Source organism: Eschscholzia californica, unplaced genomic scaffold, assembly GCF_041429995.1.
Source record: "Eschscholzia californica isolate CP2 unplaced genomic scaffold, dmEscCali1.0.p SCAF_3, whole genome shotgun sequence".
NCBI classification, from domain to species: Eukaryota; Viridiplantae; Streptophyta; class Magnoliopsida; order Ranunculales; family Papaveraceae; genus Eschscholzia; species Eschscholzia californica.
The window spans coordinates 28,339,263-28,363,825 of NW_028238420.1; the positions used below are offsets into that span (position 1 = coordinate 28,339,263).

The 24,563-nt window shown below is 41.0% G+C and overlaps 2 long non-coding RNA genes across 5 annotated transcripts; both read right to left on the reverse strand.

Annotated features, from left to right (window-relative positions):
* Positions 1-1,612: 1,612 nt before the first annotated feature.
* On the reverse strand, positions 1,613-7,183 carry LOC147549353 (uncharacterized). Its single transcript, XR_015237657.1, has 2 exons — positions 2,607-7,183; positions 1,613-2,520 (listed from the first exon to the last, which is right to left on the reverse strand). It is a non-coding gene; the product is annotated as an uncharacterized LOC147549353 (long non-coding RNA).
* Positions 7,184-8,277: 1,094 nt separating this feature from the next.
* Positions 8,278-11,106, reverse strand: LOC147549354 (uncharacterized). Of its 4 annotated transcripts, none has more exons than XR_015237660.1 (8): positions 10,656-11,106; positions 10,418-10,473; positions 10,105-10,179; positions 9,486-9,614; positions 9,180-9,251; positions 8,943-9,010; positions 8,655-8,687; positions 8,278-8,542 (listed from the first exon to the last, which is right to left on the reverse strand). It is a non-coding gene; the product is annotated as an uncharacterized LOC147549354 (long non-coding RNA). The 4 variants fall into 4 exon arrangements; XR_015237658.1 differs by having other exon boundaries at positions 9,486-9,625; positions 10,656-11,092; XR_015237659.1 differs by having other exon boundaries at positions 9,486-9,628; positions 10,656-11,067.
* Between the last annotated feature and the right edge of the window lie 13,457 nt (positions 11,107-24,563).

Genomic DNA, 24,563 nt, shown 5'->3' on the forward strand with positions numbered 1-24,563 from the left:
TCTTTGACACGCAATCTCTCTATTTTCGACCAATCGACCAATCTTCTCAATCAACAATGTTTGATTTACCATCACCTCAGTCATCTTCTCTGCCAATTCACCTAATTGCTTCTCCATTCCTGTTTTTTTTTTCAAGTTTGTACCACAAACGAGGTTCTCTAACGAAGATGAAAGTAGTGAAAAAACAAATGATAGAAGTGTCTGCTTTGGATACCGGTTGATAATAACCTTCAACTCTTACTCAATGGCAGCCAAAGAAAGATGTAATACTAGTAGAAACTTTATTAATAACTTAACATAGTATCTTAACTACTACGAACTCAGCCATATATATTGTTTACAACCAGACAATTTAGGCTCCAACTAGGACTTCTAATTAGAATTCAACTAAGACTCAATATTGTGAAATACATAAACCCCTTATTAAATAGCAACTCCAAAATATAGAAACTCTTAATATTAAATAACTATAAATTATCTAATTAGACTTCAACAATGATCCTAATACTTCAAAATATAGAAACTCCTATTTTTAATAAGTATATATGAAATATCTTTCTCTATCAGATGATGTGTCGAGGGTTAAATAAAGATACCTCAGGAGAAAACTCTATTTCTAGAGTGTCCTCTTGAGATATCTCTAGTTGTCCAACTCATCAATATTTAAATTTCAACCTATAGAAATTAAAGTCTTCGTACATTTCCAAAATAACTGAATATTTTTTGACAGAAATTACAATCCCACATAAGTAAAAAAGACATTTTCTCTATTAAGCAACTGTTATATATAATAATAAAGAAAATTCTAGAAAATAGTTTAAAATGTCGTTCTCCTAATTTAAGTAATAGAGAAGAATGTTGTTAGGATCAATAAGATGCTAGAAGTTTTTTTAAATTCCTGTTATATATAAAAATGTTGTTAGGATCAATAAGATGCTAGAAAAATAATCACACTTTTATTCACCTACTCTAACTAATTCCTAACATATGACACACATATTATGCTAATAGAATCAATAAAATATTAGAAAAATACGGATATTTCAGCAAAATAAATATTAGTTTACACTATGTGTTTTATGACAAGAAGATTGCAGTGATGAGAAGTTCAACTTCTTTTCTTAAGAAAAAATTGTTAAAAATGTTACATTTAAGTACGTTGTTAGAACTAAATAAATGTTTTAAGAAGATTCGAAATGTAATAAACATATATATATATATAATTTTCATAATGATTTTCAAGATAAAATAGTTTGTAGAGATAAAAACGTCGTAAGAACATAGAGAGAGAGAATGAAATCTCGTTTTTAGGCAAAAAAAACTACTGATTTGGTATGTCGGTTTTGACAACTATAAATTTAACAAATATTTATTTTGGAAATAAATATTGACAATAAATATCTATCATAAATATTCTTTCTTAAAATATATGGAAAGAATATCAACCACAAAAAATCTTTGATTTTGATGCATGTGGCCCCCCAAAAGGTGAATTTTTGGGCTTATTTTCCATTTTATGTTTATTTTGATTTTATATTGTTTATTAATTTAAGAGTGGATATATGACTAATTACCCCCTATTTTTAGACCTTAGACTAAAAAATCCTTTGAATTTTTGTAGCACACTTGAACTTCTAGCGTTTTACATAGTTTTAATTTTCGAATTTGCAATACACCCATAAGAAATATGTTAAATAATTCACTTCTCACTTTCATAATTATTCATATCTAAAGAGATGAGAGGTGAGGGGTATTTATAACCCTACCCACCATTGTAAATGACAACCACGTAAGGGGCAATGTGAAAAGAAAAGAAGGGTCTATAGGCACCTCATGCTTTGCACCTCATGCTTGCATGAATATGGTGGATCTTTATCTTTTTGGAGTAATTTTTAAGGGAAGGACTTGAAGCTTGTGGGAGAATGTTCCCTCCAGGCTCGTTAGAGACCCCGTCCGGCTTACAAGGCTCCTATTTGTAACTCAAGACATAGTAGAAAAACATAAAACATAAAACTGAGTGGTTATTGTTTATATCTAAATTAATAAATGAAAAGGAAAAAGTTAAATAGGTGAAGAGTTTATGAGGGATCGGGAATCAATCACGACGATCCTATGCCTACGTATGGTCTTTGGATCTTGGGGAAACATTCCCCTACAAGGCCCTTGGAGACCTCGCCCTGCCAACATGGCTTCTATTTGTAAATCAAGACATAGTAGAAAAACATAAAACATAAAACTGAGATGTTATTGTCTACGCTAAACTAATAAAGAAACAAGCTGCAAATGAAATGCAAAAAGCAAACTGAGTGGAAGAGTTTCCAAGGCATCAAAAATCCGACGCGATGATATGATCCCATGCCTACGTATGGTCTGATCGGCCATATCAATGAGAAGCTGGACTGACAGGTTCCCGAATAACAACGCCGGCTGAACTCCGGCTGACCAGAGACTTGGTGCAAGATTTTTTGACACTAGAAGAAGACGGAATATCTTCAGCCCTATTCCGTTTTCCCAGGAAAGCTGAAAAAGAAGAAGGAAAACAAGAAGATCAGACACATAAGGGAATACCGAAAAGAAAAGAAGAAGCATATCTGACTGAAACTCACCAGGGAGAGAAGGAAACGTCTTTTTCTGATAAAGGGCCTGTAGATCATCTAACATCTCCCTCATCAGGGATGATTTTTGGACGAACGTGGGCAGAACTAGATACACGAAAACCATAGTCCTCAGTTACAAGAGAGGGACGAACAAAAAGGAATCTATCCTTGTAAACCTTAGGGATATTCAGAGCAGAGAAGAATGTACCAACAGGATTAGAAAAATAATGCCAGCACCGATCACTGGACTTAACAGAAAAAATCTTGTCAAAAGCATAAAGACTCGCTTTCTCACCATGATGAAGACAGAAGAAGTAAAACGCCATGATAGTCATCACGGCGTTAGGACTCAGTTGAAATAGTTGTAGCCCATAATGGTTCAGCAAGTCAACAAGAAAGAGAGGGAAAGGAACCACCAACCCCAGATTGAAGAAGACCTCGTATACACCAACGCGGCGGTCATTTGTAAGGTAAATCTTGTCCTCTTGAGTCATCCGACTTGTGAAACTTTTTTTAGCGGAGAAATCAGCGGCAGAAGAAGGAGTCGCCATTCTCCTTCAGAAACAGGAAAGAAGAAGATCACAACTCAAAAAATGAAGAACTGACTAGACGAAGAAAGTAAAGAAGAAAATATGAGCAAATTCAGAGGCTTAAATAGACTCAGCTTGAGGGTTAAGGCTAACATGCACCGGACCAGAAGGAAAAAGACGTGCGACAGTAATCAGTCGGCGCAAAGAAACCCTAGCTTCCCCTCGATTACCAATCAAGGTCGTCAATAATTCACGTTACTCGATAAACGACGGAACAATTAAAGAGTTCTGGAAAGAGCACTTATCCCCCACTCATAAAGGACCATGCGTCCACCATGGTTGTTGTACACATCAATCCAGAAGATCAACGCTGAAAACGCGTGATCAGAGGATCAAATCTATGACGTCACCAAATCACGCATGGAAAAGAAATCAATTACTTCAGCAGAAGACGAGACGTGTCTCGGGAGAACAAACCACATGTCAAGACAAAACATAGCTGGGATGACTCTGGCAAAAACAACGCTTCATGAGAAAGGATCTCCACTTAGCAGATACCAATCAACTCTGGAATATCAACAAAGAAATCGAGCGCTACGAAACAGCCCAGGTCCAGGTAAGACCCAAAAAGTTTCACGAAACAGCTCTGGGACAGGTATTACTCTTGACTTCAGGCCTTCAAATAAAGTAAAAAACACACGAGTTACTTCTACTCCTTAGTCTCTTTACTTTCAACTAAGGAGTGGCGGGACTCATGATGATGCATAAAAATGTCCAGACGTTGACTAACGTCTGAAGAGTCAAGATCAGACCTGAAGTCTCTTAGAACGACTCGGCTTAAGGCAGCAGGACAGCTAAACACTTGACGGTCCACCATACGTTCCCCTAACAGGGAGGTCGGCCAGAAGAAATCAGCTCTGTATTGAACGCCCTTGGCATGGATAGATTAGCCCCGGGATCTTAAAAGGAATAAGGGGGGTCTCCACAGGTTCAGCCCATATCTTACGCCCAGAACTGGGGAGACATCAGCGATGCGCGACCTAATGACTTAATCCCGAACTTTCTAGAAAGATCTCAGTCGGCCTCACATCTTGAAGTGTTTAAGCCCGATTGGACTCCACGTATGTAGAAGAGGAAACTTCTCCTTTAAAGTCTTCACTCCGGCAAGATATATAAAAGGCGGGGCACTTCGACCTTCACAGGACACGATCTCTTCACTCCAGAAAAAATCACCCCATACTCAGAGTTCTCACAACTAGCCCCCCAAAAGGATCGATCAATATTCATTCTTTTACTGCAAAGAGCACCCTGACTGTCTTGAGCGTCGGAGCAGTTTTCGAACCCTTTACAGGTTTTCCCCCCTCGGGAATAGACGAACAGGAGCAAGGAGCGAGGAGGTGGAGCAAAAGAGCTGGAGCAGAGGAGCAGAGCAGAGCGAAGAGGCAGAGCTGACTAGAGGAATCTTCTTCTCCAAACAGAACATACCATCATAACGGAGGCTGTCATGCATCAACTCCCTTTTTCATGCTGATTTAACCGGGAGCCAATTTCGACATCAGCATAAGTGACATCGGGGCAAGTGACAGTGAGATATGGAAGGCGACGGTATATGGAAGGATCAGAGAGGGAGTGTTGTTAAAAGGACGAAGGCAAAGTTTTTGTTCCATAGGAAAGCTGGAGGGTCGTGATGCATTGAGGTCGGAGTCTTGAATTATGTCAAGGGCATATTTCGTTAGTAGAGAAATATGCCTTAAGAGGAAGGGGAAACTTCAATCCCAATAAAATATTGACGACCTAGGTTCTCAAGGAAAAAGCTGTTATCGAGAAAAGACTTCAAACGGGAAATGGTTCAGGCATCATGTCTAATGATGCATAAAATGTCCAGACGTTGACTAACGACTGAAGAGTCAAGATCAGACCTGAAGTCTCTTGGAACGATTCGTCTTAAGGCATCAAGACAGCTAAACACCTGATGGTCCACCATACGTTCCTCTAACTGGGAGGTCGGCCGGAAGAAATCAGCTCTGCACTAAATGCCCTTGGCATGGATAGATCAGCTCTGGGATCTTAAAAGGAATAAGGGGGATCTCCACCACGGGTTTGCTCCATATCTTACGCCTAGAACTGGGGAGGTATCAGCGCTGCGCGACCTAATTACTTAATCCCGGACATTCTAGAAAGATCTCAGTCGGCCTCACTTCTTGAAGTGTTTAAGCCTGATTGGACTCCCCGTATCTAGAAGAGGAAACTTCTCTTCTGAACTCCGGCAAGATATATACAAAGTATCCTTGAACTTAGGAACTTTCACTTATCAAAGATCCAGGATAGACTCGAAGAGAACCCCTAGATACGCAAAAAAGGTAACTTCCCTTACGGTTCGACGGCCACCGCCTCACCACCGCCACTAATCACAATCGGTTTAACTTCACCTATAAAAGGCCCCTACTTCGTCCTTCACGGGACACGATCTCTTCACTCCAAAAAAGATCACCTCATACTCAGAGTTCTCACAACTCTCCCTCCAAAAGGATCGATCAATATTCATTCTTTTACGGGAACGAGCACCTTGACTGTCTTGAGCGTCGGAGCGGTTTTCGAACCCTTTGTAGGTTTTCCCCCCTCGGGAATAGACAAACAGGATCAAGGAGCAAGGATCAAAGGCGCAAGGAGCAAAAGAGCAGAGCAGAGTAGGAAAATCGGAGTTGAACAGAGGAATCTCTCCTCTTCAAACAGAATATACCATCATAACGGAGGTTGTCATGCATCAACTCCCATTTGCATGCTGATTTAACCGGGAGCCGATTTTCGACATCAGCATTTGGCGCTAGAAGGAGGGGATCTCTCCAGCAAATCATCAGATTCCGGCCCGAACCTCACTCAATAACTTTCTAGAACTAACTACCTCCCTAAGCCCTTCAGGCAAACATGTTCTCGGGCGAACACATTCCACGTGGGGCGCCTCACAGGCTCCCCAACTCAGACGAACTCCTTGTCGAATTGGAACAAGTCAGGGCCGACTACTTCCGGAGAGACGAGGAGGCAAAACAATTGGAGGAAAGCATCCGCAAAGCCGAAATAGCCAGGAAAGCTGTCGCACCCGAGGAGAGGAAAGAAGTACTCAGGACGTTCGCGAGGAGGCTCTTCTCGCCCGACGACACTTACACTCCTGAGGCCCTAACTCTGCAACCAGGCGACCAGATGCGCCTGGAAAGCATCTTGAATGAACAAGGCGTGCTGAACCCGGACCAACCTTACGTCCCCAAGAAAGCTGAATAGGTGAGGGGTGCGTGGACGACCCCACCGTCTGTGATATACTCATACACCAACTGGCAGAATTGACAAGAGAAAGAGAGAAGGACAAACTCTAGGAAAGGACGGTAATTCGGCAGCCACCCCTCTGCCGGGAGATACTGGAATCCGAAAAACCGGCAAACTTCAAGTGCCCCACGCTGGAACATTATCACGGTGTGGAAGACCCACGGAGTGTTCATTAACAGCTATGTTGCGAGGATGAACTTATGCACGACTAACCGGAACATATGGTGTGTAGTCTTCGCCCCCATCCTAAAAGGACCAGCTCAGGCATGGTACCAAGCGCTAGCTCCAGGGTCAATCAAGTCCTTTGATCAGCTCGACCAAGCTTTCTGCGAAGCTTTTCGGGGAAGCACTAGCATCAAAAGAGGAACCGACGAGCTGTTCAATGTTGTCACTACAAAACATACGACTTTTTGTTATGATCCTAAATCGTAGCTGAAACAAAAAAGTCCGTAGCAATTGATTAATAACTACAGACCAAGGTCGTGACAGCTAGTCTCGTAGAAAATAGTTTTAGCTACGAACTTTTTGCAATGGGACCAATACCGTAGTTAAATTGCGCCTTTTAGCTACGACGAAGTGCGTAACAAAAGATCTTACTTTTTTGAAAAAAAAAAATAGGGATAATTCCGTTTTGGCCCCCGATTTGTGACCAAACTGGCCGTTTTAGCCCCCATAAGTGTCCGACAGTTCGTTTTGGCCCCAAGGGCCAAATTTTTGACGAAATTATCCTCGGGGGCCAAAATAGAATTATTTCTGAAAAAGGGTAAAATAAAAAAAAAACCACATCACCCCTTTCTTTATCATCTACTTCACCTTATCTCTCCTCCATCTCACCACCTCCTCTCCACCTCACCCTTCTTCTCCGGCGAAAGGTTGCCGGCCGGAATAAAAAATTCCGGCCGGCCACCTTTAAAAAAAAAAATTTCTCTTCTTCTTCTTCTTCTTTCTCTCTCTCTTCTTCTTCTTCTTCTTTCTCTCTCTCTTCCTCTTCTTTACTCTCTCCCTCTCTCTTTACAAGTCCGGCGAAGGGGAGGACCCCCTTCGCCGGACGTCTGGTTTCCAGACCGTGACGGTCTGGAAACCAGACTTTGAAGGCCAGGAAACCAGGCCGTGAAGGTCTGGTTTCCAGACCTTCGTCTGGATCTGGAACTCCAGATCCAGACGAATCTGGAAAGGGAACTCCAGATTCGTCTGGATCTGGAGTTCCAGATCCAGACGAAGGTCTGGAAACCAGACCTTCACGGCCTGGTTTCCAGGCCTTCAAAGTCTAGTTTCCAGACCGTGAAGGTCTGGAAACCAGACGTCCGGCGAAGGGGGTCCTCCCCTTCGCCGGACTTGTAAAGAGAGAGGGAGAGAGTAAAGAAGAGGAAGAGAGAGAGAAAGAAGAAGAAGAAGAAAAGAGAGAGAAAGAAGAAGAAGAAGAGAGAGAAAGAAGAAGAAGAAGAGAGAGAAAGAGAATATTTTTTTTTTAAAGGTGGCTGGCCGGAATTTTTTATTCCGGCCGGCAACCTTTCGCCGGAGAAGAAGGGTGAGGTGGACAGAGGTGAGGTGGACAGAAGTGATGTAATAATTGTTATATGAGGTGGACAAAGAAAACAAAAAAAAATAAATTACAGAAATGCCATGGGGGTAGAATTGGGAGGTTGGAAAAAATTTGGGGCCAATTAGGAAATTTTTGGGGCCAAAACGAACTGCCGGGCTCTTATGGGGGCTAAAACGGCCAGTTGGTCACAAATCGGGGGCCAAAACGGAATTAACCCAAAAAAATACTATTCATTGAAATTTACCTATTGCATGGCAAAAATATTACGATATACATTTCACTGCAATTATAATTAAGTTCACGAAAAATTCGTGGCATTTATTAAACAAATAGTTAACAATTACAGTAATACATATGAACAATCAATTGCATTCATTCATCAAAAGAGTTCAACATTCAAATAAAGTACACATGTTACACCTTATCTACGGGAGAGTTGAGCAATCAACAAAAAAACCTCTGCAGGCACTTGTAATCTTTATTGGCGAAGGTCATCTGACTGGAATATACCTGTGGCTAAAATAAGATTGAGCAGTCTCCTCAATTTTGCTAATCTGCATAAAATTTCTCAATTACTATCTTTTTCTAATGTATAATAATTGATGGTGTTCTTCAAGTTTAGAAAAGATGAGGATCCCATTGTTTTTATTGAGCCGTTAGGATTACCTAGTTATGACATCCAAAGGCGAGACTGCCGATCTGCATAAAATTTCTCAATTAATATCTTTTTCTATTGTATAATAATCTATGGGGTTCTTCAAGTTTAGAAAAGATGAGGATGCCATTGATTTTAATGAACCATTAAGATTACCTAGTGATGACATCCAAAGGCATGTAATGTTTAAGAGGATCAAGACACCACTATATGAGATTAGAGATCGAATGAACTAACAAACCGAATTTCAAAAATGAAATTTCTGAGTTCAGAAGATTTTATCTAGAGATATAGTTTACCATGACAGCGGTACTTTGACGGATGACATTTTCTGGTCGATCTAACACCAATTTAATCTCTCAATCATCTAGCACATGTTGAAACAAAACTGGGTTAGAGTTTGGAATTCAAAATCAACGAAGAATTAAAATATAAATTCAAACACCATAAATGGTAAGACTTGGGGAAGAAAAAATCATGAAGACGACATTTCAAACAGTTTGAAGATTCCTTTAAAAGTTAGTTTAGGTACATACAACTCCATTTTGCAAGTGAAAGTTTGCAACTGCGTCTAGAGTTTTCCCTCTTTTTTCTCTTGAATAAGGTACCTGAAAACCTCAAGTCAAGCATAACAAATTAATACTTATCTTGTCATACATTTATTTATTAGGAGATTCGCAACTTAAGGAAATATTAATATAGAAAGTTCCAGTGGGGATGAAAGGTCATTACTTTTAAGATAAATGAAGATCGAAATCAAAAGTTAGCCCTAACCAGCACTCTAAAGAGTAAGAGTAATCATCATACTCGGTGTATCCTAATTGAAGAGTGGGTTATAATACCTGGCACAGAACTGAAAAAGAGGGGCTTGTAATACGGACAACAAACTCGAGGAATTGGTCCACTCGTTATTCATCGAGGTCAACAAATTCCACATTACTTCCATGCCGTTTTTCCCAATTGTAAATTCTCTGTAAATGAACTACTTAACATGATATTAGGATTAGAAGATACGATCCGATAAAATTATGTGATAACATCTACTTTCGCTCACATAGATGAGGGTAATATTGCTTTCTCTTCTTTTGATTGGAGTATGTTTTCCCTGAAAGTAGAACCTAAACTCATGTTCGATGAACCGACATTTAATTTTTTGGGTCGGGTCAACAAGGCTCGCCACGAACACGGGCATGGTACACCCACTTAACTGGTGTGTCCGTGAACTCGTGAAGTGCATGGCACACCACTAAAGAATATGCCACTGCTCCGAGTAAAAAAGATGTCATGTTGCGAAGTAAGATCTCCGTGATTGATCTAAGGAGAAAATATAAGTTGAGACTGTTCTTTTATTGTCATCAAACATTTATCCCTTTCACATTCACAAAGCTAGTGAACCTGTTCCATTTGATTGCCCATTTTTCGGCCACAATTTGGTGCTCTATGAAAGATAGAGGTACTTACAGAAATATGTGGCATCACGAGCTGAATCACCTGATTAATAAGAAATTTTTCGAAGTTGATTCCTGCTAACCATGCCTGCAATGGTAAGGGCAGGATTAGATAAATATAAACGGGTATCTTTACAAGTCAACTTAATAGTTATTTTGTAACTTCGGCTAGAGAACAATCTTAGGATAATCTCTTTACGAGTTTGTGATGTTATTCACCTTAGTTGATGATATATATAGAGTAAAACAAAGCGCAAGTTGCGTCATTTTCAGAACTAGGAGGAATACCCCACAACACCTTCTGATTGAAAAAGAAAGTTACTGACCTAATAACCCAAATTTGAAGAAGACCATTGTTCTTATATTCTTCAAGCAAAATTTTCTGGCTTTCAATCAAACACATCAAAATTGGACTTCAAATCTTAGGAATATCAAACATAGCATAATAAATCAGTACATGTGGTTTTCTTGGAAGAACTGTAAAAAACCCTAATAAAATCTCTAACATGATGCCATAGTTCAAAGGAAAAGATAAACAAGCCAAAATAAGAGTTAGTGATCTACCTGATGATGATGACAAGAACAAGCCAAATCAAGGTAGTGATCTGCCTCCTTGATAATGAAGAATGATGAACCCCGCTACTGATGACTCTCTGTCTCGGCCCTGACGAAGGAAGAAGATGGAGATGAACTCGGCTAAAATTTTTGTAGAATGAGCTCGGCTATTGATCTGCCTGCCTGATGGAGAAGAAGATGAACTCGGCCCTCCGCCTTGACGAAGGAAGAAGATTGAGATATTGTGCCCTAGTTTTCTAGTTTTTGGCTCTGTAAGTTTTACTTCTCTCTGATTTGGGGTTAGTTTAGGTCACCACAAATTTTTACTCCTGCGCGCGAGAATCCCAAATTTTTGGCGCAACTTTTTTGGGATAAATTTGAACATTTGCTGCCACTTTGATCCACTAACTACGGACGGGTCATAGCAGATGCCCAAGATTTGCTATGCTAAAGGTACTGTAGTAAAAAGACACTTTTCACTTTTTTATAAATTTTATGTGTACGACGCATCACACACAGACCTATAGCTAGCAAATGCACACAACATGTGTAGCTATTAATCAGTATTTGCTACGACCAACAAATATCCATAGCAAATATTAACCAGCAGCTACGATATCTTCAGTCTATATTAAAAATGTCGTAGCTAAAGCCCTGTTGTTTAGTGGGTGCAAGGAAAGAGCGAGACTCTAGCGAGCTACTGGCAGAGATTTCACAATCTTATGGTACAGGTCCCCGACCTAGAATCAAACGTCGCCTTCGCAGAGAGGCCTTAGGCAGGACGACATAATAAGAGATATCTCAAGAAGAAAGCCAGGCACCCTCGCAGAACTGATAGAAAGGTTGCAGTTTATCAGGTCCGAGGAAAAGTATCTACGGGTGAAGGACGTGGCAAACATCCTATACGAAAGTGAGCGCCCCCGAAAGAAGGAACGGGACGAAGTCAGGCCACCCAGGGAACGAGAACGAGGCAGGAGACTTAAGGGCTGACTTCGCAACCTACACCCCACTGATGAAAGGAAGGAAGGAAATCTTGCAGGTATTGACAGCAAAAGGCAAGGCTGGACTGCCTAAACCCAATGACGACCGAGAAGAGTTCGGGTCTAGGGACATGACTGCATGGTGTGCCTTCCACAGAGGCTACGGCCACAAGACTGACAATTGTCGGCACCTCAAAAATCTTATCGAAGAGATGGTAAGAAAGTAGAACTGGACAAGTACATCCAGAAAGAGCAGCGACCCTACGAATCGTGGAACAAAAGGCCAGTAAACAAGGCAGGAATTGGATCGGGACCGGAAGCCAACGAGCAAGGCCTGACTTTCAAAAAGGCAAACAAAGGTCTGGAGGAACCAACCGGAGTAATGGGAAATATCAACACCATAGTAGAAGGACCGACCCTCGGCGGAGCAACTAAAAGGGAACAGCGAAGATACGCCAACGTGGCGAAGAACCCGCCGGTCCGGTTAATCAAACCAGCAGTGGAAATTTCACCCATCGTCTTCACTGACGATGATCTGGTTGGGGTAATAACTCCACACGCAGATCCATTGGTAATAACGGTTGTAGTGACCAATTGGAGGGTAGGACGCATCCTGGTCGATACAGGAAGCTCGACAGAAGTCATGAGTCGAACATGCTTCCAAAAACTCGGGGTAAGTCAGCACCACCTCAAATCTTTTAAATCTTGCTTGACAGGGTTCGACGACAACCAGGTCGAAACAGATGGAATAGCAACCCTGTCGGTACTAATCGGTGAAGGAGAATCGGCAAAAGCGATAATGCTAGACTTCGCCATTGTCGATAAGATGTACGCCTACAACATCAAATTGGGCAGGAACTTCCTAAGGGAGTCAGGAGCAATAGTTTGCATGAACCACCTCATGATGAAATTCCCAGTCCCGGGAACGAATCTCATTGGGGCGGTCAGAGTAGACCAGAAAATAGCCCGGGAATGTTACCTCATTTCCGCCCAGGGCTGCGAGGAAGAAGCGATCAATCCGATCATCGTTGGGGGAGACAAAGTGTTCTACGGAGACCCCACAGCGGACATGCAGAGCTGAGAAAATCAGGTCATCACTACTCCTAGTCTATTTCCTTTTTAAATAAAGCCATTAGCCAAAAGAAGTAGCATTACTAGCTACATATTTTATCTAACAAAATAATATATTTTTAACAAGAAAGCTATAAAAGGAGGAATCCTGGTTAAACTCATCTCGCTCTGAATCGAGCAGGTAGCCCTGATAGCGAAAGCCACGACCAGGGGACCTAAAGATAGTCTTGGTAGGGAAAGCAACGACCAAGGGCCCTAATTTAAAAACAGCTCTGCTAGCGAGAGCCACGACCAGGGACAGGATAACCTCGGTAGCTATGGCGACGAGCGAGGGCCCTAAGGAGCAGTCCTAGTTAAACTGAATTTTACTCGAGTAAAACTGACCCTTCACCAAGGTCTCAAGGAGAAGTCCTAGTCAAACTGATCGGCTCAAGCCGGCAAATGAGGTAGCTCCGGTAGCCACAACTGCGATCTGAGGCCTCGCAAGGAGAAGTCCTGGTTAAACTTAAACTCTTTACTCGAGTAAAACGTGGTCCCTGAGGATCCCCAAGGAGAAGTACTAGTTAAACTACAACCCTGACGAAGGTGCTGGGGGTATAAGGAGAAGTCTTTGCGAAATTATTCATTCTTAAAATGAGGAAGACAACTCTAGTAGCTAAGACAACGACCAAGGGCACGGGAGGAGTCCCGGCGAAAACTAGTCGAGCTCAAGCCGACGAAACCAGCTCTGATAGCGAAAGTCACGACCAGAGGTCTAAGGAGAAGTCCTAGTTAAACTAGTCAAGCTCAAGCCGACGAAACCAGCTGTGATAGCGAAAGCCACGACCAGAGGTCTAAAGAGAAGTCCTAGTTAAACTAGTTGTGCTCAAGCCAACGAAACAAGCTCTGATAGCAAAAGCCACGACCAGAGGTCTAAGGAGAAGTCCTAGGTAAACTAGTTGAGCTCAGGTTGACGAAATCAGCTCTAATAGCGGAAGCTGCGATCGGAGGTCTAAGGAGAAGTCCTACTTAAACTAGTTGCTCAAGCCAACGAAACCAGCCCTGGTAGCGAAAGCAACGGCCAGGGGTCCAAGGAGAAATTTTAGCTAAACGGTTCGAAATCATGTTAATAAAAGACAACCCTGGGAACAGTAGGCATGATCAGGAGCAAAAGTAGGCTCGACATACAGAGGCATTCTAATTCGGGTTCTACTTTGCAGAGGGAAATAGTAAGACTAGGGCATGGCAGATTAAGTCTAACTTTCTTTTAATTTTGCAGAAGCGATCATTCGGAGCATGCGTAGTAAGTTTAGGATTGCATTAGTAAGATAGGGTTTATGCTAACATTAATTTTGCAGAACTGGCACACAAAACGTAAGACATCAAGAAAGGGTCGCGGCAAACAGTCACAACTAATAAATGGGGAGTCAACAGACTTAAACATGGAAGATAAAAAGAGATACAAAAGCATAAGGGAAAAAGGTAATTCTTTATTAATTCGTAAGAAGGACCTATTACAGAAGAAATTACAGAAAAGGACACCAAAACCACCACTGGCGCTCGAGTCTATTACAGAAGAAATTACAAAAATCCCTATAGTTGAAGGGCAAACCAAGAAACGTGAGCCACAAAGGCAGTCACATGTCTCGGTTGGAGAGGAGATGAAAGTCTACCAGGTATCCCTTCCCAGAAGTGTTGTCAATTCCATAAGACAATCGAAGACAAAAGAACCCTCTTGGCATCATCGCCTTGTCCCGAGCACCTAAGCGGGAGGAACTACTGGTAATCCTCACCCCCCTTCGAGCTCAGACATAACGACGCGTGAAGTTATCACGGCCATTATGAAGAAACCCATCCTTTATCACGGTCATTATGAAGAAGCGTTCCTCAAAACAGACACTTGATTTGAACTCGAACAAAGGCCTAATGTTGAATCCTTGAAGAGAACAGGGAGAAAGTAAGAAGCAACGTCAAAAGGAAAAGATCTCTCAAATCATCTTCCGAACTTTTAGTGATGAAGGGTTGGGAGACCAAAACAGGCTACTTATAGTGGAAGAAGATGACCAAGAGACCTCTCGGGAACAGATCAGGGGTCATTAAAGACAGAGGCCAAACGCACCTCGAAAATATTTAAGGGAATAATGACTGGGAAATGTGAACGGCTCAGGAACAGCGGTTACCAATGAAGTCTCAGCGGGTCTCGGGGAGACGTGTTCCATCCACTAGTCACGACGCTCCACGCGCCCGTGCATGATGAAACAAGTTATCGTGCGCAACCTAAAATATCAGCGACGGAAGTACGCGATCAGAGGATCGAATCTATGACGTCACCAAATCACGCATGGAAAAAAGACTAATTACTTGCGCAAAAGGCGAAACGTGTCTTGGGAAAACAAACCACATGTCAAGACAAAACATAGCCGGGATGGCTCTGGCAAAAACAGCGCTTCTCGAGAAAGGATCTCCACTTAGCAGATACCAATCAGCTCTGGAATATTAGTAAAGAAACCGAGCGCTACGAAACAACCCAGGTTCAGGTAAGACACAAAGAGTTTCACGAAACAGCTTTGGGGCAGGTATTACTCTCGACTTCAGGTCTTCAAATAAAGTAAAAACACACGAGTTCTTCTACTCCTTAGTCTCTTTACTTTCAACTAAGGAGTGGCGGGACTCATGATGATGCATAAAATGTCCAGACGTTGACTAACGTCTGAAGAGTCAAGATTAGACCTGAAGTCTCTTGGAACGATTCGGCTTAAGGCAGCAACACAACTAAACACCTGATGGTCCACCATACGTTCCCCTAACTGGGAGGTTGGCCGGAAGAAATCAGCTCTGCACTAGACACCCTTGGCACAAATAGATCAGCCCTGGGATCTTAAAAGGAATAAGGGGGTCCACAGGTTCGACCCATATCTTACGCCCAGAACTGGGGAGATATCAGCGTTGTGCGACCTAATGACTTAATCCCAGACTTTCTAGAAAGATCTCACTCGACCTCACATCTTGAAGTGTTTAAGCCCGATTAGACTCCACGCATCTAGAAGAGGAAACTTCTCCTGTGAAGTCCATCACTCCGGCATACAAAGTATCCTTGAACTTAGGAACTTTCACTTATTAAAGATCCGGGATAGACTTAAAGAGAAACCCTAGATACGCAAAAGAGGTAACTTGACTTACGATTTGACGACCACCGCCACTAATCACAGTCGGTTTAACTTCTCCTATAAAAGGCCCCCCACTTCGTCCTTCACAAGACACGATCTCTTCACTCCAGAAAAGATCACCCCATACTCAGAGTTCTCACAACTCGCTCCCCAAAAGGATCGATCAATATTTATGTAGGGATTTACACCCTTCTACTAGTGTTTATAGCGGAAATATGACATCTAATGTCTACACTAGTATTCCCAGGATCACATGCAAAACTAGTAATTAATCTAATGGAGATAGTAGATTACCTTAATCGCTTTTCCCTCGAACTAGTTGAATTGATTGAAGAAGACCAAGAGCTTCAAGTGTAGCTCCTCTACTTGGGACACGAGCAATCAATTTGATCTCCCACCTTGTTGTATAGCTAGCACACCAATGGTGGTTGGAAAAGAAGAACTCCTTTCTTCTTGACTAGATAGATAGTTAATGGGAATTAGCTCACTTTCTCCTCTCTACTTGATGTGGTAGAGTAAGAAAGCTTAGAGAGAAATTCCACACCTTATTCTCTGCCCTAAGAGTGTTTATATAGAACGCTAATAAGAATCCACCTCCTTTTAGGTTTCCTAAAACACCCTTTAGAATAAGATTTAGGGAAATAGTCGAAAATAGCAACTATTGGTATTTTCTCAATTCCCTAAGGGGGAGGTGCCCAAACACCACGAAAATTGGCAGATATAATTTTTATTATATCAGCAACTAACCCTCCAAAATTCAGCCCAATCCGAGTCCTAGAAGTACCCGAACCGGTCTAGGCCCAAAAACCCTGTTTTTGGCCTTTTTGTACTATCTTTGCCTAATTCCTTTTAAGGCCTATGAGATATGTTTATGGGACATTCCCATGATTATATCTCACTCCCACTAGTCATATCCTAGATCAATTTGTCACTCTTATGTGTAACCCGTTGTAGGATCCGATCGAAGTTAGCCGCGAATTACTTCGTAATTCGATGATCGTAGTTGGTCTCTAGCTACAACTCTACGATCCCTAAATCAATCGGACTTGATGATCTTCCACATCAATTGTCCTATCCGACAATTTGTTCGCATTGTCACCTTGGTCGAAGGACATCTCCTTCAACTCCTTCAGACTCCCACTTGGACTTAGAACAAGTGCAATGCCTCGATTCCCGTGTCAATTTAGTATCCCATCTGATACGTCACGTCATTCAGACTTTCTTGATATCCGAGTACAACTGTAAAAGACAAACGATTAACTTTAATCCGTTTGAGCGCGGCCACGCATTTTCAGTTGCTACTCATCAAGTGGCCTTGAGACACTTTGTACCTAATGTGATTAGGGTGACACAATCCATTCTTGCGCTCCCACTTAACTTCATGTCTATCCTGTCCTTCCCAGTATCCGTCTTTATAACCTCCTTTTACGGCGCGGCGTTTAACGGAACCAAAGTCGGGCATTCCTTACATAAGATGAGTGGAGCACTCATGTTTTGAGGAATCTCTCCAATTGTCTTTATGAGAAGTATTGACGTTCATCACGAGTGATGTACTTCTCATTTGAGGGTTATCCAGTGTATAAACCTTTTACACACCCACGTAGTCGAATAGAATATACTATTCATATAGCCTATGAAACTGCGCTATCCCATCGACTCCCGTGCTAGTCTTCGTGAGTCATTGTTGTCCATGCAATGACCTGGACCAGGGATTTTTGATAATAATTATTCCAAGTTCACTTAATAGGGTTTCATTCATCAGATCACGTATCTGACAAACCTATTCGGAACGTTTTATTATCGATGGACTGTCGTTTAAACACTAAACCAAGTTTAGACGACTGGTGAAATAATTCTTATTATTTCTGATAACGAGAGTTGTAAATCTGAGCCTCTTCCGTAAAACTCCTTTTACCCACGCAGTTTTACTTGTCGAGGTTTAAAATTATACCTCATGCCTTAGACTGTGTATGAATCTCATACTATGTCTAAGGTGACAGTTTAGTTTGACCACCGTGGTAGTCGGTTTTAAACTTTGCTTATTATCAATTAATTTGAAGATTACTATCTTCAACCTTGATAATATCTAGTAATCTTTACTAGAGTTAAGGCCTTTAATTCTTTGTATAGTATTTGCAACAGTTCCCGGCTTAAAACACTTTTAGCCTACTTTCCTTCCATGTCTGGAAGTTTGCTTCGATGACATGTTCAACTTTGTACTACTTCATCCTTTAGCCTTCTAGGATGTACTAAGTAGTGTTTCGGTTTTCCAATCCGAATTCGGATGTTTAAATGCTAATCATGTCCAACATGATTGACTTTATGTTTTCGAACATAAATGTCTCTCTCTCATGCGTGCTAGCTCATCGGTGTCTTTTAGACTCCGAGTTTTGCAACGCCCTCTGTCATGAGTTTTTGGGTCGAAATTCTTTTAGACTTTCCGAGTCTTAGATTTTCTGTTTCGGATCTCAAGCATCTCAGCGTACTGAGTCTCTCTAATCCTATCATCCTTTTGATCTATGCTTATAGATCTTCAGATGCCCAAAATGGCATTTTATCCTTTTGTGTGTGGTCCTTTATTGAGTCAGTTCGTTACTGTTATACAACACCTTATGTCGTACTCAATCTTTTGTATGTACTCTGCATACGGACCCGGAAGGTTTGTTTACTCCCACTTACCTTCTTGAAACTCGTGATTCAAGATTTTCTTCATTCTCCAGGAATCAAATTTCTCTGATTGCCTTTTGAATCGAAGATTCTAACTCTTGCGTGCTTTTAATCCGTCGATAGATTCCTGAAGCATGCTTGTGGACATAACTTGATTGGAAGAATCTTTATTCTTCTTGTCTCGTTTCGGGAAACACGAATGTTTCCATCCTTCTCAGTTTTCTATTTTGGAAAACCAATTTAGGTCTTTTGTTGACTTAAATTATCAAGCTTCATGTCTTGACGAGATATGGATTCCAAGAAGCCAAAATCTAGAGTCAGTTTCCGTTTCTGCGCAGGTCTTTTATCTCTTCAGAAATAACCTTTATTTTCTGTGTCTTTGAGATTTGACCTTTTAGGGCTTTTGAACAACAATTTGGAATTTTCTCAACTACTTTGAGATGTTCCTTTAGAGACACTTTCACTTGTTTTGAGAGTTCTCCAGCGAATGACATTCGCTTTTGTGCGGTGGGTTTATAAGATCATATCTTTAACATTTCCTTTTCCAAGGAGTCGCAATTTGTTGCTCTTGGTCGAATTTAATCGACTTGTACAAGTTTCATGATTGTTCTTCATGACTCTCCATGATTTTTCTCATGATCGAATTAAATCGACTTGTACTTTTCTCCCACTTATTCTTTTAATAATTAGTGTTTTCTCCCAGGCTACTAGGTGTGCTAATTATTAGAAGAATACTATCATGAGCAACAAACACTTTGTTCTCTTGATTAGTTATGGAAGAAGCCCAAATTTCTTTTAAAGAAATTGCGTCAGATATTAGCTAGTTTTGTAATGCTTTTACAAGCTTAGCTGTTAGACGGAATTTTGGTAGTTTTGTGAGAAGCTATGTCTAGACTAAATGGATTTTGGAGGATAGAGTTTGATTCGTGTTCTTCATCTTAATCCTTTTGGACACTCCAAATATGGATAGGTTAGAAGTACGTTTGAAGATCAATCTCTGTTTTTGACTCAAGGCTTTCTTTCTTGTCAGTTTGATTCATGTTTTGGTTATAGTGGACTTGTTGTCCTCATCCCTTTCGATTGGGATGAACCTATCTTATAGGTTTTTGACCAAGTTTAGAATCTTTTGGTTTAGTTTGTTAAACTTAGCACTTATTAACATCTCAATTTAGAAATAAAATTCTTTGTTGATTCTCCATAATACTTAGTACAGAGATGATGTTAAAAAACTAGAAAAACGATTAATCTAGAATAGTGCCTAAAGTAGACTTCGATCCCTTTCAGCATCCTTAGCAGTCGAGGCTTCTGCTCCCTCTTGGATCTTGTCTTCCTTAGCCAAATACTCAGTTCCCAGCTGCGCCTGTACATTCACAATGAAAGGGCAATTTTAGGTATTACATACCATAATTTGGGAATTTTACAGTATTTGATAAGTTAACTGTTTATACCTGAATTGGAAGCTACTGTTCCATTCTTTTTGTCCTCCAAGAACTTAGGGCAGTCTCTTTTCCAGTGGCCTATGCTACTGCAGTAGAAACATCTTGACGTAGATTGAATACCTTTGTTTTGAGGTTTAGCAATACGTTTGCCTTTTCCTTTTAACGCGGGTTTCTTCTTCTGCCTCTTGTTCTCTTGAGCCACAAGAATCTTATTCTTTGGCTCCAAGTCCATTGTTAGTCGTTCTGCTGCCTGAAGCATTGCATCAAGTTCCTCTAAAGGCTTGTTCCATCCATTCATCGCATATTCCATCTTAAATAGATTGAACCCTTCATGAAGTGAATAGAGGATCATGTCATTAGCCGCCGATTGGCTAACGGGAGAACCCAGCTCTTCTAGTTTAGCAAAGAGTTCTATCATTTGCCGAACATGAGGACCTACTGGTTTTCCTTTCTCGAGGTGCAGACGCAATAATTTACTGGTTGCATCAAACCTCTCCACTCTCGCTTTGCTTCGGATTGAATCCTCAGTTTTCGGAGTGATGGAGGGGACTTCCATGTTCAGAGGTTTCTCGTTAAGAGTAGCCTCCATGGCTGATAACAACCGAGAAGTCATTGATTCTGGTTCTGCCCTCTTTTGATCATCCTCTTGATGCTCTGTTTCTTTAGCAGTCAGAAAATCCAATTTTGAAAATGGATAGTCTGAGACATTTAGCTTGTTTTTAAACTCTCCATCAAATATTTGAAGTATCTCCCGATTCCTTCCTTCATGGATGTTTTCGTTTAACACCTTCCTTAGGTACGTTCCAAGGTCGAACATGTTTCCTTGTGTCATCTTTAAAACTACATAAAGTAATGGCAAAGTTTTAAAACTCGTTATCGTTTTTGAAAAACATTAGTTTTCCCACATTATTCAATAAAAATCGTCCCCGATTGAATAAGTGATTCCAAGACCCCAGTTCTTCGAAGTAAAGCGGACGAAGGCCCTACCCTTTGACTCCGTCGTTCCGGGTGAGTGAACTACTTCACTGATCATACCTTATGACTCTTGGTTGATAGATTTCATTAATGAATGACTAATCTATCCTTTTGCCTCGAGTATCCAAGACTCTCTTGCTGATCTCGTTGAGTAGAACCATTTAGACGTGTAGGCCTCTTCTATAGGCCTACCCGCATTGTCCCAAGGTAGAGGAGGTACTCTGCGAAGGCCGACCCACCTTCCTCGAACAAGGGCGCAACGAGTGTCTTAATCTGGATAGGCGATTACTCAAGATTACTTTTGGGGACTTTTACGCTAGTCTGGCGTTTGTTATAGTGAACTATTTAGCCTAACTAACATCCACGACATAAAGCGTAAATAAGTAAGTAAATGCGCGCGAGAAAGTAAATCAAGCAGACATGGATCCTAGTATGGCCCCTAACCTAGAAGATCTAATCTCCCTTGGTTTTATTCTTGTTTCGCCTTTTGGTTCGTCTTGGATCGCCATCTTTGAACCACCATTGATTTCTCCCACTCGCCTTTGGATTTCATCCTCGTGTTTCTTCAATGGACTCATAGACCCTAAACTCTAATTACAAGACTCTAACGATTCGCAGATCGTATAAACTTGAAATTAAAATTAATTACAAAGCATGCACCCATCCGTGCTTAAAACAAGAATAAGGAAATAAATCTATGGCCATACTAGTTTCCCGCATTCACATCACATGCAATCATATAATATATCAAGGCTAAGAATTATATATGCATGATTATCTTGGGAGATACTTTTGTTGACATCACATGTCACATTGCGGACCTTAAGTCTAAATTCGAAGAATTCAACTAATGGTGCTTTCCGGTTTTATGTTTTATGATTAAAATCATCTTTTAGAAAAACTCCGTTTTGGGCTCGAGAAAGCCCGGGTCAATTTCGGAAAAAATATTGGTTCGATTCTTAATGATTTCATAAATCAATTTAAAGAGAAATCCGTTTTGGGCTCTTGGATGGCCCGGATTGATTTTGGAATTATTTGGTTGGAATCGGAAAATTTTTTGGCAAAAACTCCCACTCGAATGATGGTCCCTTTTCGTGGTCCGAAAAGCCTCGAAAAAAGCCCGGGACAAGTCCTAGACAAGTCCCGGCCCAAGCCCAAAAAGGGCTCGGACAAGGTCCGGACATAGCACGGCCCATAGGGCCGGCATGTCCTGGCCGAGGCCTATCAAGGCCTGGTCTCGTCCTGGCCGGAGCCAGGACGCTAGTCCATGTACCAGACGCGTCCTAGACGTGTCTGGTACTGGACCGGACCAGCACTAGGTGTCTCGGACTAGTCCGAGACACCCAGAACCTCCCAGACGCGTCTTCAAGACGCGTCTGGTCGACTGCTCTGGACGCGTCCAGGAAGCTCCTTCGCAGCTGCTGGTCGCGTCTTGGACGCGACCTGGACGCGTCTTCAAGACGCGTCCTAAGTAGCTGCTCTGGACGCGTCTTCTAGACGCGTCCAGAAGCTTCTGTCGCAGCTGCTGGACGCGTCCAGAGGACGCATCCAGGAGCTTCTGGTCCGGCCAGGAAGCTTCCTGGCCGGACACTAGGGTTTTTCAAAACCCTAGTTTCCAAAAAGATTTTTTTTTTTTCTTATGCAACTTTAAGTTGCTATTTTCCAATTTTAAAACTTTTCTTAAATTTTTGAAATTCCTTTTAGAACACTTCTAAAATTTTTCAAAACTTTTAGAAACTTTTTAAATTTTTCCAAATTTGTTTTGAGAGTTTCCCAAACTCAAAACTACTCTTTTTAGAACACTTCTAAAATTCCAAATCTTTGTTTTTCAAAAGTTTCCAAAATTTAAAAAACAACTCTTAATCAAACCAATTTTGGATCAAAATCTAGGTTTTTGAAATTTTTCAAAGAACAATTTTGAAATCAATTTGAAAAATCTTTGAATCCAATTCATAATTAATCAAATTTTATGTTTTAAAATCTTTTTAAACATAACTATCAATTTAATCAAGCATGGATTAGTTTGAAATTTAATCAAATTGAGACTTTTAAAACACTTTTAATCATCAATGTGATTCTCAATTTGAAAATTTATTGAATCCCATCAAATTATGAGTTAAAAATACTTTTAAAAACATCTTTTAAAATACTTTTATAAACTCAATTTTCAAACTATTAAGCATATTAATTAGTTCGATTCTTAGCAAAAACTAGTTAATGGCAAGAGGCTCTGACGCCACTGTAGGGATATACACCCTTCTACTAGTGTTTATAGCGGAAATATGACATCTAATGTCTACACTAGTATTCCCAGGATCACATGCAAAACTAGTAATTAATCTAATGGAGATAGTAGATTACCTTAATCGTTTTTCCCTCGAACTAGTTGAATTGATTGAAGAAGACCAAGAGCTTCAAGTGTAGCTCCTCTACTTGGGACACGAGCAATCAATTTGATCTCCCACCTTGTTGTATAGCTAGCACACCAATGGTGGTTGGAAAAGAAGAACTCCTTTCTTCTTGACTAGATAGATAATTAATGGGAATTAGCTCACTTTCTCCTCTCTACTTGATGTGGTAGAGTAAGAAAGCTTAGAGAGAAATTCCACACCTTATTCTCTGCCCTAAGAGTGTTTATATAGAACCCTAATAAGAATCCACCTCTTTTTAGGTTTCCTAAAACACCCTTTAGAATAAGATTTAGGGAAATAGTCGAAAATAGCAACTATTGGTATTTTCTCAATTCCCTAAGGAGGAGGTGCCCAAACACCACGAAAATTGGCAGATATAATTTTTATTATATCAGCAACTAACCCTCCAAAATTCAGCCCAATCCGAGTCATAGAAGTACCCGAACCGGTCTAGGCCCAAAAACCCTGTTTTTGGCCTTTTTGTACTATCTTTGCCTAATTCCTTTTAAGGCCTATGAGATATGTTTATGGGACATTCCCATGATTATATCTCACTCCCACTAGTCATATCCTAGATCAATTTGTCACTCTTATGTGTAACCCGTTGTAGGATCCGATCGAAGTTAGCCGCGAATTACTTCGTAATTCGACGATCGTAGTTGGTCTCTAGCTACAACTCTACGATCCCTAAATCAATCGGACTTGATGATCTTCCACATCAATTGTCCTATCCGACAATTTGTTCGCATTGTCACCTTGGTCGAAGGACATCTCCTTCAACTCCTTCAATTTATTCTTTTACTGCAAAGAGCACCCTGACTGTCTTGAGCCACTACAAAAAAATGGGTTATTAGCGACGGAACATTACCGACGGTTTTTTCAAAACCATCGCTAATGTATGTTCTTGCCGACGGTTTTTTACAAAACCGTAGGTCATGTACTTTGTAATAACGATTTAGCACAAAACCGTCGGCCAAAACCCTAATTAACGACGGAATTACTACAGAGCACAAAAGAGAACCAAATTTTCGCGTTAAAGTATTAACGACGGCTTAGAAAACCGTCGTCTATAACATTAATAACGGCGTGGGAAAATAAAATTCCGTCGGTGCGAGAAAACAATTCCCGCGAAAACTTTTTGGCAACCCGCGATTTCCCAAAATCTGAACCCACTTCTAAAATTTCCCTCTCTCTCCACGGACACCCAAACCCGCCTTTCTCCACAAAC